Raw genomic sequence first — 16,080 nt, forward strand, 5'->3', positions numbered from 1 at the left:
CTGCTTCCTGCTTGTTTTGGGTGGGGGATAAGACTTCATTATTTGCCATCTTTCTTGTGTTTCTTCTGCCCATTTGAATTGGGAATGCCAACCTACCAGCACCTGTGAGCACTGTTTAAGACCCAAAGCAGCCCTTACCAAGCACTGTTGTGTAAATCTTACAATTTCACAATTATAAACAGATAACTTGTATACCTGTCTATAAAGTTAGATTTGGTGTTCTAAAGAATACAATTTCAATATAACATCTGATCCTGGGCCCTGTATTCAGTAGTTACTTATTTACTGTTACAACCTTATACGCAATTCTTGTTTTTATATTAAGTTCTTTTAGGACTGGCTTTCTCTGTGAACCCCTTTGATTCACTCGTATTAAGCTGTGATATCCTCTATCCAATAACCAGAAGTCAATGGAACCTGGAGGTCCAGGCAGTAAGTCCGGAGGGTAAGTTGGAGGTAGTAAAGAGAATAGAGTAAACTGTATTGGGGGGGTGGTGGTGGTGATTTTGGTTTAGTTTCAGTGACGTGGAAATGTGGAGAAGAGTAGAATCAGTAGAAAGAACATTCATAAAATGACAGACACTGGAGAGTTAGCAGAAAAGGGTGTAGGTGTTATTTATAGGAAAGTAATTTTTATAGGAAGAGGACGCAATGAGAGAAATGAAGTAAAAATACTGGAAGACAGATACACAAAACAGAGAAAAATTATTTAACAAGGAAGTATAAGTAAATAAAAAGGAAAATAACCGAAAAGGAACAAACCTAGCAAATAAACAAACACACAAAAAAACTTGATACAACAAACCAGTAAAAATGGAAAACAAACAAACAAACCAAAAAAAAAAAAAAAAAAAAAAACAAAACAAAAGAAAAAACAGCCAATGATGTTTCAGGTGTGAAAAAATTAAAAAGAAAATTTAAAAGAAAAGTTAAAAAAAAATGTTTGAAAAGAAAATGAAACCAGTCTTTCGTTTCTCTGCAATGGACTGCAGTCTATTTTCCTGATTGGCTGATTTGACTTGATTTCAGTTGGCAAGGGGTGGTTCTGTTCTGACTTTCTCCCCTGTTGGTGCAATCGTGGGTCTCTGAGGTTCGCACAGCTTGCAGGCAGGCCTTGGGCGTCCTCTGTCGATGGGGACGTGGGCAGTCACAGGAACTGTGGTTCCTCTGTCTGCTGTGGGGCCGCTGCCTTTGATGCCTGGTCTTGACTAGACTGTGAACTCAGCAGAGCATGGCGCCTCTAGCCTGTTTTGCTCCACTAAGAGTTGCTTGCCTGAGGGAGGCGGCCTCCTTGGCATAGGTAGCTATGGAATGCAGCTCCGTTTTGGGCTGGGAATTAGTTTCCTCTGTGACGGGACCGTTTAGCTGTCCCCGGAACTCTTTGTTCCTCCTTCTGTTGTTTCCGTGCCCCTGGTAGCTGCTCCCAGCTTTTGCTTTAAGTTTAGAAGTTCCGGCGGGCAGGGCGGGGCTTCTCTGGCTAGGCCCCGGACTCGCCTCCCACCAGGGCAGGGGGCGTTCTTCTGGGCGGAGCTGGTTCTCACTGATTCCGCCCCTCCTGCCCTTTTCAAAGATGGCTTTTTTGACCTCGCTTTCCCCAGGCCCGCTTCAGTTTCAGTCTGGTCTGACCCTATGCCAGTGGCAAAGATGGCGCTTTGCTCTGGCGGTGGGGACAGGGATGCCTTCCAGAAGCTGGACTGTGGGCACAAGCGAAAATAATTTTTTTTTTTTTTTTTGCGGGGTACTCACGCGGTCTCTGCGATGTCAGGTCCTCCGTGCTCGGCTGCCGTCTGGAGTATTTCTCGCTTTAGCTGCGTGGAGTGCTGGGGGCTGTGCCCGGCACTGTGCCGGAGCCGGCGCTGGCGCCGCGGCGGGACGCCGCCTGGAGCTCAAAACTGTGTTTTCAGACCAGCAAAGTCGATTTTTCCTTCCTGTAGAGAATCCCTGTACTGTTAGAAGTTACTTTGGCTGTCTTTCTCGGAGAAACAGTTTCTATGAGGTGAGAATACTACGATATCAGAGGGAGCTCTGCAGGGCACAGCCGCTCCTCCGCCGTCTTCCAAGCTACTCCTTATCTCATTTTTTTAAAGAGCTCTTCTTATACCACAATACCCAATTTAGCATTGTGGTCAGCCTTATTCTATATTAATTTAACATTATTTTAAGAATAACTTCCCATTTGCTGAAGAAGCAAGATAAAATATATTCACAGAAGTCATGTACCGATTTAGATATGTTTAAAAAGATTTGTGTGTTGAAATAATCCTAGACTCACAGAAAGTTACAAAAGAAGGACATAGAATCTTTTTACCCCCTTAAAATTTTTTATTGTAAAGATGGTGTACAGAGGGATTACAGTTACATAAATCAGGTCATGAGTATATTTCCTCTTGAGCTCTGTCACCTTTTCTCTTGTCTTCTCTCAGTTTTTCCCACGCAACCACTCCCTCACCATAAGTTGTATCATTCATTTTCAACAGTGTAGTAAGTATCACTGCTGCATTTGCTCACCATTTAGGACACAGTCTTATGGATCCTTCCTTTAGTGTCTCCCCATGGTGACATGTTGTTCAGCTGCAATGAAATATAAAACCAGGAAATTGACATTGCCATAACCTTTTAGCTATTGATCCTATGCAGTTCTCAGAATTTTTCATTTGTGTGTGTATTTCTTTTTTTTTTTTTTACGGTTTCACATGGCATGTTGAAAGTAATTACAACAGTGATATAACACTCGTTTCCATAACATGGAGTTCATTTCACTTAGCATCATCTTATGCATTCATAAGGGTATAGCTATTAGGCTCTTGTGATCTTCTGCTGTGACTAGCCTAAACCTGTGCTAATTATTCCCTATGAGGGAAACCATAGAGTCCATCTTTCTTTGGGTCTGGCTCACTTCACTTAGTATAATGTGTGTATATTTCTATGCCCTTTAAATCCATATGTAGATTCGTGTAACCTCCAGTTCAATTAAAAAAAATGGTTCTATCATTACAAAATAACTCCTGCAAGCTTCGACAACTACTAATCTGCTGTCCATCTGTAGGATGTATCATTTCTCAAATATATAAATGAAATCATTTATATATCATTTCTAGAGTGACTTTTCACATTAAGTATAGTGCTGTTGACATTCTTCAAGAAGATTGCATATGATGGTAGTTTTTGGTTTTGAGTAATGAATGGTGCATTGTATAGATCCTCCAGAATTCATTTAACTATCCATCCCTTGAAAGACATTGGATTATTTTCTGATGGTGCTATTTTGAATAAAACTGCTATGAAAATTCATGTTCAGGTTTTTATGTCAGTATAATTTTTCATTTCTCTGGGATAAATCCCCAAGAGTGTGATTGCTGGGTCATATTAATCACATTTAATTTTATAAGAACCTGTCAAACTGATTTCCAGAGTGATGTACCATTTCACATTCACACTAGTACTACATTTGGCCCTTAACTAAAAATAATGCTAGTCTTATAGGAATGTAGTGATCTCTCATCATGGTTAAAATGTTCATTTCTTTAGTGACTAATGAAGTTGAACATCTTATGTTTGTATTTTCTATCCTTGTTGGTGAATGTTCTGATCTTTTTTTTTTTTTTTCTGGTGCCAGTCCTGTGGCTTAAACCTAGGGCCTGGGCACTATCCCTGAGCTTCTTTGCTTAAAGGCTAGTGTCCTATTATTTGAGGCACAGATCTGCTTCCAACTTTTGGCTGGTTAATTGAAGGTAAGAGTCTCATGGACTTTCTTGCCCTGATAGCTTTCAACAGCGATCCTCAAATTTCAGCTTCCTGAGTAGTTAGGATTACATGTGTGAGCTACCAGTGCCTGGCTTGGATTTATTTTCTATTGGTTGAGTTTTTTTAAATTAAATTTTATTGTCAAGGTGATGTACAGAGGGGTTATCGTTATGTATGTAAGGTAGTGAGTACATTCCTTGCCACACTTGTTACTTCCTCCCTCATTTTGGTTGAGTTTTTTAATTGTAACAAAACATACACAACACAAACATTATTGAAGCATTAGCCATTTGAAGTGCATAGTTCTGTGGCCATAATAACAGGTATATTCGTATGAGTCTATTACCAGTATCTATTTACAAAACATTAAAAATGACACTGAAACCCAACTGTATTAAGCATTAACTCCTTATTCCTCATGTTCCTTAGTCCTTGTTAACCTTTAGCCTACTCTTCCATTCTATGAATTTGCCTATTCTAGATTCCTTATGTATGTAAAATCTTTAGTCCTTTTTTTCTGACTTTCTTCACTTGGCATAATGTTTTCAGAGATCCATCTCTATTGTAACATGTATCAGACATTGCTTTTTATGGCTGATTAATATTGTATTGTATGTTGATCTATCCATTTGTTCATGTACTATTGATTGTTCTTTTTGCCTTTTGGCTATCACAAATACTGCTTTGAATGTTTTCTGTAAGTACCTGTGTGTCATTCTGTTCTCAATTATTTTGACCATATACCTATCGGCAGAATTGCTAGGTCATATGGTAATTTGATATTTAACTTTTTTTGGATGCAATCATTACTTAAATATGACACCACAAATATAAAAAGTAATTTCATTAAAATGTAAAACTTCTGTGCATCAAATGATATTATTAATAGAATGAAAATACTAACAGAATGAGTGAAAATATTTGAAAATAATATATCTTATAAGTTTATTATCCAGAACATGTAAGGGACTCCTACAACTCAAAACAAAAACCAATTTAAGGGGCTGGGGATATGGCCTAGTGGCAAGAGTGCTTGCCTCGTATACATGAAGCCCAGGGTTCAATTCCCCAGCACCACATATATAGAAAACAGCTAGAAGTGGTGCTGTGGCTCAAGTGGCAGAGTGCTAGCCTTGAGCAAAAAGAAGCCAAGAACAGTGCTAAGGCCTTGAGTCCAAGCCCCTGGACTGGCCAAAAAAAAACAACACCAAAAAACAAAAGAAAGCAATTTAAAAATGTTGGCTAAAGAATTTAATAACTGCTTCTCCAAAAGAGATATAAAAATGGCCAATGAGCTATTGAAACAAGGCTCAACTTCATGAGCTATTATAGAATACAAATTAAAAACCACAATGTCCCTGGCACTGGTGGCTCACACCTGAAATCTTACCAATCAGGAGGCTGAGATCTGAGGATCGTGGTTCAAAGCTAGCCTGGGCAGGAAAGTCTATGAGACTCTTATCTCCAATTAACCACCAGAAAACTGGAATTGACGCTGTGGCTCAAAGTGGTAGAGTACTACTAGTCTTGAGCATAAAGAGCTCAAGGGCAGTGCCCAGGCCACAGGTACAAACCCTATGACCAAAAGAAACAAAAGCAACAACAACAACAACAAAAAACCTCACAATGTGACATCACTCTAGGCTTAGTAATATGCTGTGAAAAGGTTTGTAGAGATGTGGAGAAGTTAAGATGCTTATATTGCTGAGTTAGTTCATATATATATTCTTGGATATATGTTATACGTGGAATTTTTTCTCCTCGTTACGTATGTCTAAAATTTTAATTATAAAACATTAGAAAGTACTGAAGATTCTAAAGAATGATAAAAGTAATCCATGCACATGTTTTTAAATACTAGGGAGGTTCTGTACTCCTTGAGCCATTCTTCCAGCTCTGCACATTCTTTTATTTTTTTATTATATATATATATATATAATTATCAAACTGAATTACAGAGAGGTTACAGTTTCATACAGTAGGCATTGGATACATTTCTTGTACTGTTTGTTACCTCCTCCCTCATTCCCCCCTCCCCCTACCCCTTTTTGGTGCTAATCCTGGGGTTTGAACTCAGCACCAAGGCACTGTCCCTGAGTTTTTATGCTCAAGGCTGTGCCACTTGAGCTACAATTCCCAACTTTTTGTTTGGTAGTTTACTGGAGATAAGAATCTCATGAACCTTCCTGTCTGGGCTGGCTTTCAACTGTGATCCTCAGATCTCAGCCTCCTAAATGTCTAGGATTACAGACACGAGGCATGGGCACCTAGCTTTGCACATTGATTTTTAACTGGAGACAGTGATCCTTTACTCTGATTCTGAAATGTTATTTGGACATTTTCTTTCTCAGTATTATGAATCATTTCAGTCTGTCCTATTTCCAAACACATCTTTGTTCATCTTTGAAGTACAGATTGTCTATTATAGCTTCTATAATATAATTCAGTGTATTAGAAGAAGATTCAGGCATACCTGGCTAACTTATGAGAACATACATTCTAGTATAATTTTTCAGCCATGAACAGCCATCTTTTTGGTAGTATTTGAGTAGGTTTTCCATCACCCTCAGTCATAGAATGGACAGTACTTTTAATTTTCAGTTTTGACCAGTTACTGTAACATATTTGATTCCTATCATAGATTTGTCACTTTACATCTTGTTTCTTATGCACTTATAAATATATGTTTATAATATATTCCATTATATAAGCTTACAATTTGCTATAAATATGTACTATAAACATGAAATATTATATGTAAACTACATATAATATATAAATTATATGTAATATTTGTGATATATCTTACACAGTTGAGATGACCATTTTTTTCTATTAGAAGAACACAACTTTTATTAGTGACCCCAGGAGGAAAAATATTTTCTCATTGTAGTTGAAAGGCTATAATATGTTCATATTTTTAAAGTTTTTATTCATTTATTGTCAAAGTAATGTACAGAGAGGTTACAGTTTCATACGTAAGGCAGAGAGTACATTTCTTATCAAACTTGTTACCTCCTCCTTTGTTTTCCTCCCACCTTCCCTTCCCTGTCCACCCTCCCCCGAGTTGCACAGTTGATTTACAGCATATTGTCTTTCTTGTAAGTACTGCCATTGCATTGGTTCGTATTTTACCCTTTGTCTCTCCATTTTGGTGTTCTCTTTCCCTAGTTCTGATAAACACACATACAATACCCAGTGTACCAAAGTCAGTGAGTGACTTTTTGTATTATTTTATTTATTTATTTATTCATTTATCATTTTATTTTGCCAGTCCTGGGGCTTAAACTTAGTGCCTGGGCACTGTCCTTGAGCTCTTTTTGCTCAAAGCTAGTGCTCTACCATTTGAGCCACAGCACCACTTCTGGATTTTTACTGTGTATATGGTACCAAGGAATAGAACCCAGGGCTTCATGCATACGAGGCAAGCACTCTACCACTAGGCCAAACTCCTGGCCCATGAGATGACATTTTTTAACATTGAGTTCTTTGTCTGACTTGGTAATTTTTAAGTAAGTTATTTATATTCTTGCCAATGAAATCTTACTCATTTTCGAAGTTTCTCATGATTAAAGATCAGAAAAATTATGAAAAATTACCTGAAATCCTATCACTTAGTTAAAAACTTCTCTTTAATATTTTATTATATGCCTCCAGGGCCCTTTGAACACTTTAACTCTCAATTCCTCCATATTGAATTAGCCTCTAGATGCCACTTGGTGTTAATAACATTTGGGAGCAGAATCAAAAGTATTTGCACCCGTAATAGAGGGATTGAACCCACATACCCACTCTGCTTTTATGGCTCCAAGCCTCCAAATTGAACAAATATCTATCTTCTTTTCTAACTGGTGAGCTTGATCTAGGCTTTTCAATCCCCCTCCCCCAATTTCTTTTATATCTTTCTCTCCTCCTATTCCTCCCTGCCAAAGAGGGGGTAGGTATCTCTTCCATAAAGAAGGCACTCATAAATTCTATCTGTCCATTCTAATCCTACCAAAGGGGCAGGATCCAGAGGCAGGAGGAGAAAGGTTACTATCTCATTCCCTCATGGAAGCCTCTGCTTTCAGTTCTTGGTATACTGGGCCCTCAAAGATGACCTTCTTCAATGCCTCCCAGACGTACTGCAGGAAGGGCACATCTGTTCTGTTTGTTTTTGCCTCCCCAGTAAAGATGGCAGCCAGTGTGCTGAAGCACAGGAGGTAAGATGGCCTGCAGGTGACGTGCACTCGGTTCCTATACCCCATTCCACTCACAACTCACACATAGAGAGATCCAGGAGGAATTGTTGTAAGATCAGTCTTTTTTAGACATGTGCAGCAATTACTGTGAATTCAACAACCCCTTCTTCTCTCACTCCAAAAAGAAGCTTGAAATGTGAAACTGACACTAGTACAGGAATGCCTCTAAATCATCTCCAAGTTATAATGAGATTGATCACTAGTTTCTTGCGAATAGTGTTAATAAATTAGTAGGGTCTATCCAAAAATTGATTCAGGTCCATCCGTGTGTCTCAATTTGGTCACAAGTCTTGCTATCCCTTAGACTTGCATATTTTCTGCATTTCTGACATTGAATGCCCTAGTCTACCACAACAGTTAAAATCTTTTCCTTATTAATATTGCCTGCTTCCTTTTGGTTTTGTCTTCAGTCCATTTACCATATGAATGAGACAGACTTACTGCAGGAAGGGCACATCTGTTCTGTTTGTTTCTGCCTCACCAGTAAAGATGGCAGCCAGGACAAACATGAGCTGCTCTCTGCCTATACTAGCTCTAGCCTCACAACCTTTTCCTCCTGCCATTTCAAGCTTCCAACATTTTTGAGAAGGCAACCCCTGCCACGATCCATTCCTGCATGTCCCATATTCCTCTGCTGGGATGTTATTTCTGTCTCTTGTTTTTCAGAGTCAAACTAAGTAGTGCTCCCTTTACAGATGAGTTCTCAGATGCCTCCTGGAGGATCACTATGGTCCTCCAGCTCCCTGGGTGAGCCTCTAGGACACCTGTGCCAGCTGTTCACTTTATTATCTTCTGCCTCCCACCTCTGGCACTACACTGTAAATATTTTGAAAGCAAATATATTATATTAATTCTCCTATTTTTTGTGTCTGAGTACATGGTTGCTGAATGGATAAACATCATTAAAAACCTTCACAGAGGTTTTTGTCTTACATTTGTGTTCATATTTAAAGCAAAATACTTTCTGAGTGTATTTGTCAGAGGATCCCATTAGGCTATTAGCTATTGCTCAAGTTTATTCCCCTCTAAAGGGGTATCTTGCAGCACTCATGATTTCTGTTATTATAGTTATCAGAATATAAATGCCATACACATGGTTGGATGACTCTTCCATAGTGACAAAACTACCTTTGGATATTATTCTGTCCCTGAGCATATATTCCTTCCCCATCTCCCTCCACTCCCCTCCTTCCCCTCCCCCCGCCCCCTCCCCCTCCTCCTGCTCTTCCTCCTCTTCCTGCTCTTCCTCTTTCTTCTCCTCCATCTTGTATTGTGATACTGAGATTTGAGTTCAGGAGTCTACCCCTTGAACCAGTCCTTTGGCTTTTAGTTTATTTACAGATAGAATCGAACTTTCCCCTCAGCCAGTCTTCAATCCTGATCCCTTTACCTATGTCTCCCAAGTAGCTGAGATTACAAGTTTGAGCCATCCCACCTGTAATTATTCCTTCATATTTCTGCTGAGTTTGCTTCCCTTATAAATTGATTTGCCTATGCCATGTGTTTGAAAATACCATTATTAAAGCTACTTCTACTAACTTTCCTTTGCCATATGTGGTCTTTATCCTCAGTCGGTTCTACTGTAGTTTTTGTTTCAAGCCTGAGCATGATAGGTATATTGGGTAATAAGTAAAACATGTCTTAATGGGACTCTACTCACTCTACTCCAAGAGTTAGTCTGTAAACAATGTGGTTTTTTTTCTTTTTTGTGGGTCATGGGGCTTGAAATCTGGGTCTGGGCACTGTCCCTGAGCCCTTCAGCTCAAGGCTAGAGCTCTACCACTTGAACCACAGTGCCACTTCCAGTTTTCTGGTGGTTAATTGGAGATAAGAGTCTCACCAATTTTCCTGCCTGGGCTGGCTTTGACTGCAGCTCCAGATCTCAGCTTCCTGAGTAGCTAGGATTACAGGTGTGAGCCACCAGTGCCCAGCTTTAAACAAAGTTGTTTTTTTTTTTTATTTTCTTGTTTCTGAAATAGATTCTCACTCTGTAGGTCAGGCTGGTATCATGATCCTCTGCCTCAGCCTCTTGAGTGGTGGGATTATAGAAATGTACTATACCCATAGTTTGTGAAGCAGAGCATGAGGTTGTGTGCAGAATAGCATTATCTGTAGTCTGTTTATCCTCTAACTTCTTCTGATTTCTATTTGCCAGTTAAAATTGGTGAACTTTCCTCTCCTGATCTTCTCCTGAGGCAAGGATAGAAATGGCCAAGGTGACCCTTCAATCAGCCTGGATTAGATTTGTCTCTTCCCCTAAGGTCTTGTGTCTTGCATACCTTTCTAGCCAAGAAATTTTGATCATAGAAGATGAAAATGTTTCTTTATACCAAAATATAGGAGTCTCTTCTTTTAATGTCCTGGAAGCTGAGGACAGCTATCAGTAGAAAAGTAGATGAGCAGATGCTTGCTTGATTTGATGCTCTCTTCTTGAATACTTTTGTTAGAACTCTAAGTAGAAAATAAAAACAAAAGTGATAAATATCAAACTTCAGTCTCGCAAATTCTTTCTTCCAACTGGCTTCTTCACTTTGCTGTACAGCTTGTTCTACCCATGAGAGCTCACTGGCAGGGCACGACCAAAGATGACTGAATACTCTGTGGTTAGGCAAACATTGTCCATACGTCTAATCAATGAGCCATATGAGTAGTCACCCTAGAGACTCCTAATAATTTATTCTGAGGAAATTCCTGATTGTAACCCAGACTTCTGATAAGTAGATTCCCAAAGTAATATAATATAATATATCCTAGGTTCAGCTTTGAATAATTATGTAACATTGCAATAGTTTCTCCACTTTTCTGGCTCTTTCTTCAATGCTGCACATTTAAGGTCTAACCTTAACCCTATGAGTTAGACTTCTTCTCCCAACAATACAGGTAAGAGATGAGGTTTATAATGTTCTATTTACTGTGTGTTGGCTTAAGCTAAAGAGTTGTTTGACTTAACTGTCATGGTGGGAAATGAAGCAGAGATTGGTAAAAGCTAAAGGCTCCTTGTATTGTAAAAGAGGAAAGCTGAGGCTCTGTGTCATCAGAGGGTAGCTAGTTCAAATACCTTCAACAGCCACGGAAAGTGTTTCAATAAAGGAAGTGGATCAGGAATGACGATAGGAAAGCATGGGGACTGTGGTGAATGGGGAAGAATGTTCTCTTTCTAAACAGAACAGCAGGCTAGGTGCTTGTGGCTCATACCTGTAATCCTAACTACTTAAGAGGTTGAGGTCTAAGGATTTCAATTTAAAGCCAGTCCAGGCAGGAAAGTCTGTGAGCCTCTTATTTCTAATAAACTACTCAGAAAAAGCCAGAAGTGAAGCTGTGGCTCAAGTGGTAGAGCACTAGCCTTGAGCAAAAGAAGCTCAGCGACAGCCCAGGCCCTGAATTCAAGCCCCAGGTCCAGCAGAAAAAAATGACAGAAAACAAAAAACACATCAGAAGATGACAAGACCCAGCACACTCTGGTGCCATGTAAAGTTGCAGCCTAGAGCTGCAAGGAATAGACTTCTCAGTTCAAGGGAAACCAGAGCTCAAAGGTATTCCCCTCAGTGTGAGATAATAGATTCTTTGAAAACCTGCTAGATGTCTCAAATTCCTTTTGTGAATTTGTCCTGAAAGCCCCTATTGTGACTACCAGACTATAACACACAGAGCAAGGAATTGAAAAATCCAGTTTACTGGCTATTGCTAATCATTTTTATATGCATCTGTCATGTTCAGAGGCTTTTGATTCAACTCCCAAGCTTAGGTTTACTCATGTCTGTTCTCTAAAATAGAACTCAGGACTTTGTTCTGAGTTTGGTAGAGAAATGGATCTGGCTAGGTATATTCTGCATTGGATTCTGCCCTTCTCACCTACCCTTTTCCCCTGTTAATAATTCTCTGAACATTAAAGAATTGAACCCAAGCATGTAAATGGCACCCTGTATTAATACAAATGTGACATTTCTAATATGAAGAAAATTGAGAGTGAGTCTAAATTGTAGACACCTCTGTTTTTCTCCACAGAGAATGTTGAACCATTCTTCCAAAACACTTATAGAGAAAGAAAATGGTACTCTTTTCATAACAATACTACTTTTTTAATATTAAAAATTTAAATACTAAAATATTAAATTTCCTTCTTCACCTCTGTTCTATTGCCCTGTGCTCTCTGAGACTTTGTATCCTGAAGAGGAAAGAAAATAAACAATCGGTACATGCAAATGTGGAAGTAACTGAAATAATTTTGAAATTTGAAAATTATATAATGAAATCATGTTAAATCCTAGAAAACCCTACAAAATTCTTCACAAACTATTACCTCAAGGCTTTGTCTTGATCTTGTCTTCTTTGTTTGATCTTAAGAGCTCTAAAAACAAACCCAACAAATCCCAGAATAAACAAGTCTCATTACAAATTAAAGTGAAGGGCCAGCTATTATCTAGTTTAACAGCTCTAAGTACCTAACATTTTAAATAAAATCTCATTCTCCTAATCTGTATTTTACTATCATTTTGAGGATTTGATATACTCAAGTTACAAAATTTCAAAAAGCTTCTTTTTATTTATTTATTTACTTTTATTGTCAAACTGATATACAGAGCGGTTACAGTTTCATACGTTAGGCATTGGATACATTTCTTGTACTGTTTGTTACCTCCTCCCTCATTCTCCCCTCCTCCCACCCCCTTTCCCTTCCCCCCCATGAGTTGTTTAGTAGATTTACATACACTAAACAGTTTTGCAAGTATTGCTTTTGTAATCGTTAAAATTTCAAAAAGCTTCTAAGAAATAAAAACCCTACTGAAAATTGAGGTGAATATTTTAGAGTTGGTGAGGCTGGAACTCTAGGTTTCGAAGCTCTTCAAGTTCTCAGTCAGGAAGAAACAAATCTCTCTAGGGCCACTTCAATCTTTATGTTCTTTTTCTAAAAAAAATACTTCTTTATTGTCAAAGTGATATACAGAGGGGTTACAGTTTCATACATAAGGCAGTGGGTACATTACTTGTACAATTTGTGACCCCCCCCCATCTCCCCCATCCCCCTTCCCCTATCCCCCCATGAGTTGTTCAGTTGGTTTATACCAAATGGTTTTGTAAGTATTGCTTTTGGAGTCTTTTTGTCCTGTGTCTCTCGATTTTGATATTCTCTTTCCCTTCCCTAGTTCTAATACCACTATATATAGTATCCAGGGTATTTGGATGAGATACAGTGATAGCGCGGGGACAACCACAGGAAGGGAATACAAGAGGATCATTAACAACAAAAAAAGCTACCATTTCACATGGAATGTTGAAAGTAATTACAACGGTGATATAACACTCATTTCCATAACAAGGAGTTGATTACTCTGTCTTTCTGCTCTATAACCTCACTCTTTTTTTTTTTTTCTCAAATTTTTATTTTCAAACTGACGTACAGAGAGGTATAACCTCACTCTTAAGAGATCTACTGTATTCTCTAACTGATATTGAAAGATTTCTGGTGACTTTGAGATGATGTCATTATAAAATATTTTACTAAAGCTGGGTGCTGGTAGCTCATGCCTGTAAACCTAGCTATTCAGGAGACTGAGATCTGAGCATCCTCGGTTCAAAGCCAGTCTCTGGACAGGAAAGTCCGTGATACTCTTACCTCCAATTAACCACCAGAATACTAGAAGTGGATCTGTGGCTCAAAAAGGCACTAGCCTTGAGCTAAAAAGATCAGGGAGAGTACCCAGGCTTCGCATTTAAGCCCCACAACGGACAAAAAAGTCCTAAACATTACTATATACAACAATCATACCCTTCCCATTGACATCTTGAGTTTTTTGCATCATTTATTTTGCATAATTTATTTTGCATTTATTTTGCATCATTTATTATCTTAGTTTTCTGACTATTCCTCAACCTCATACACCATCTAAGTAGCTGGGCTTTTTTTTTCTTCCAAGATGGTATACTTGTATCCTATGCTAAGCTCCTCTCTACTTATGACTCATGATTCTTCAAATGAGTTTGGTTCCAAGGACTTTGTTTAAAAAGTCTCATCCAAGTAAAAAAAAAATAAATTCCCCAAGCTTTTACATCTTATCCTTCAGACAAATACACATCTATCTCCTTATAACTAAGTTATCATATATAATGGATCAGCTGGAGACTAAGCTATGCCTACTACCTTGCTATTTAATTGAACACCTGGAGTTTCTTCTATGACTAAACCATGGTTTTTTTGGTATCATTTGTAATACCAGTCTTTTTTTTTTTTTTTTACCTTTTCAAGACCTACAATATTCTAGGTTGTCTATCCATAGCCTATCCTTTAATGAACAAACCCCAATATAAATGAGCCAATCAGTGGTATATTCTTGGAACTCCAGTACCTTAGTAAATAACCCAAGCACTTAGAACTTCCTCCTATTCTTTCTCTTTCCTCTTGCTGGCCATACTCCCATGCTTTATATTAGATATCTGTTTCCATCTCCTGAAAGTGAGTCCAAAAGTAATTGTTGAAGGAAAGTTGAATTGCATATCCACAGAAGTCTATAGGCCATCAAAGGAGGAGGAATTATCCTTACCTGTGAATTTACAGCAGTTCCTTTTGTCTCTTCCATTCCTAGAAGACCAAAACCATGCCAAGGATTGAGTTAAAATGAAGTCAGGGTTACCTTATGCTCTCAGAATAACTATGTACTATTTTTTCCTTTAAAATGTGAAGAAATTGGGACTCAGACATGAAGCTTATAAAAGAAGGCCTTCTATGTATTCTCAGATTTAGTAGCATAGTGGTATAATATGCCTGGAAAGAAATCTGATGCTGTCCTATGTCATGGTGTAAATAAAGGTGTCTGTACAAAACTGTTGTTTTTGGAGGGAGGTACTAGGATTTGATCTTAAGACATTGTGCTCTCTTGACTTGTTTGCATTGCTGGTGCTCTGTTCCTGGAGCCACCCCTTCACTCCATTTTTTAAAAAAAAATCTATTTATTTTTGAAGATGAACCTCATGGGCTTTTCTGCCTGTGCTGGCTTTGAATCATGCTCCTTTGGATCTCAACCTCATGAGTATCTGGGATTACAATTGTGAGCCACAATGCCTATTTGTTGATGTGTTAAAAAATAGTGGGCTGTGAAGGTGGCTTAGTGGTAGAGTGCTTGCTTAGCTTGCATGGAGCTCTGGGGTTGATTCCTCAGCACTAGATAAACAGAAAAAGGCAGAAGTGGTGCTGCATGCAGCTCAAGTGGCAGAGTGCTAGCCTTGAGCAAAAGAAGCTCAGGGACAGTGCTCAGGCCCCCAGTTCAAGCCCCAGGACTGGCAAAAAAAATCCTTAGTAAGCAATAGGCACCAACCAGATAAAATGGTTATTACATAGTATTATCCTATGAAATATTATGCACTCATTAAAAATCATATAGTTGGAAAACATTTGGAGAAGATAATCATGTTTTTATAAAAGAAGATATACAGGTAATATATGGTACCGTTTTTAAGAACACATACAATACAAGCCAGGCATTGGTGCCTCACACTTGTCATTCTTGTGACTTGCCAGCTAAGACCTACAGGACTGTGGTTCAAAGCTAGCCTGAAAAGAAAAGTCTTTAAGATTGTATCTCCAATTATGCTATGCTGAAAGTGGGACTCAACTAGGAGAGTACCTGTCATGTGAGAAAGCCAGGTGAGAGCATGAGGCTTCAAGTTCAAGCACAGGTGCATGCATTTGCACTTGTGCTTGTGCGCACACACACACACACACACACACACACACACACACACTGCACCTAACATTTTCCCCTTTCTCTCACTTGTTATATAAATGTCAGAATTTCATGTTCCATATTTTCTAGTATTCTTTGGTATTGATGTTAGTATCAGAAAGTAATCTGAAAAAGTTATTTGAATGTTCTGCTTGAAGCTGTTACATTCCAGGTAGATGAACATAGTTTAGAGTTGTCGCTATTCAAGGAATCTTCTAAAACTGGTTCAGTCATGATGACAGAAGCTTGATGTACATGAATTTGATTTAACCGGGTGTCATCATGAAAGATCCTGGGTATAGAACAGTGGAATATAAATGGGAAAGGGCATCAAAGGGAGTTCGGGAGGCGGGGAGAGGGAGGTTCTGGTTCTAGAG

The sequence above is a fragment of the Perognathus longimembris genome, chromosome 28, assembly GCF_023159225.1.
Source record: "Perognathus longimembris pacificus isolate PPM17 chromosome 28, ASM2315922v1, whole genome shotgun sequence".
Taxonomy (NCBI): Eukaryota; Metazoa; Chordata; class Mammalia; order Rodentia; family Heteromyidae; genus Perognathus; species Perognathus longimembris.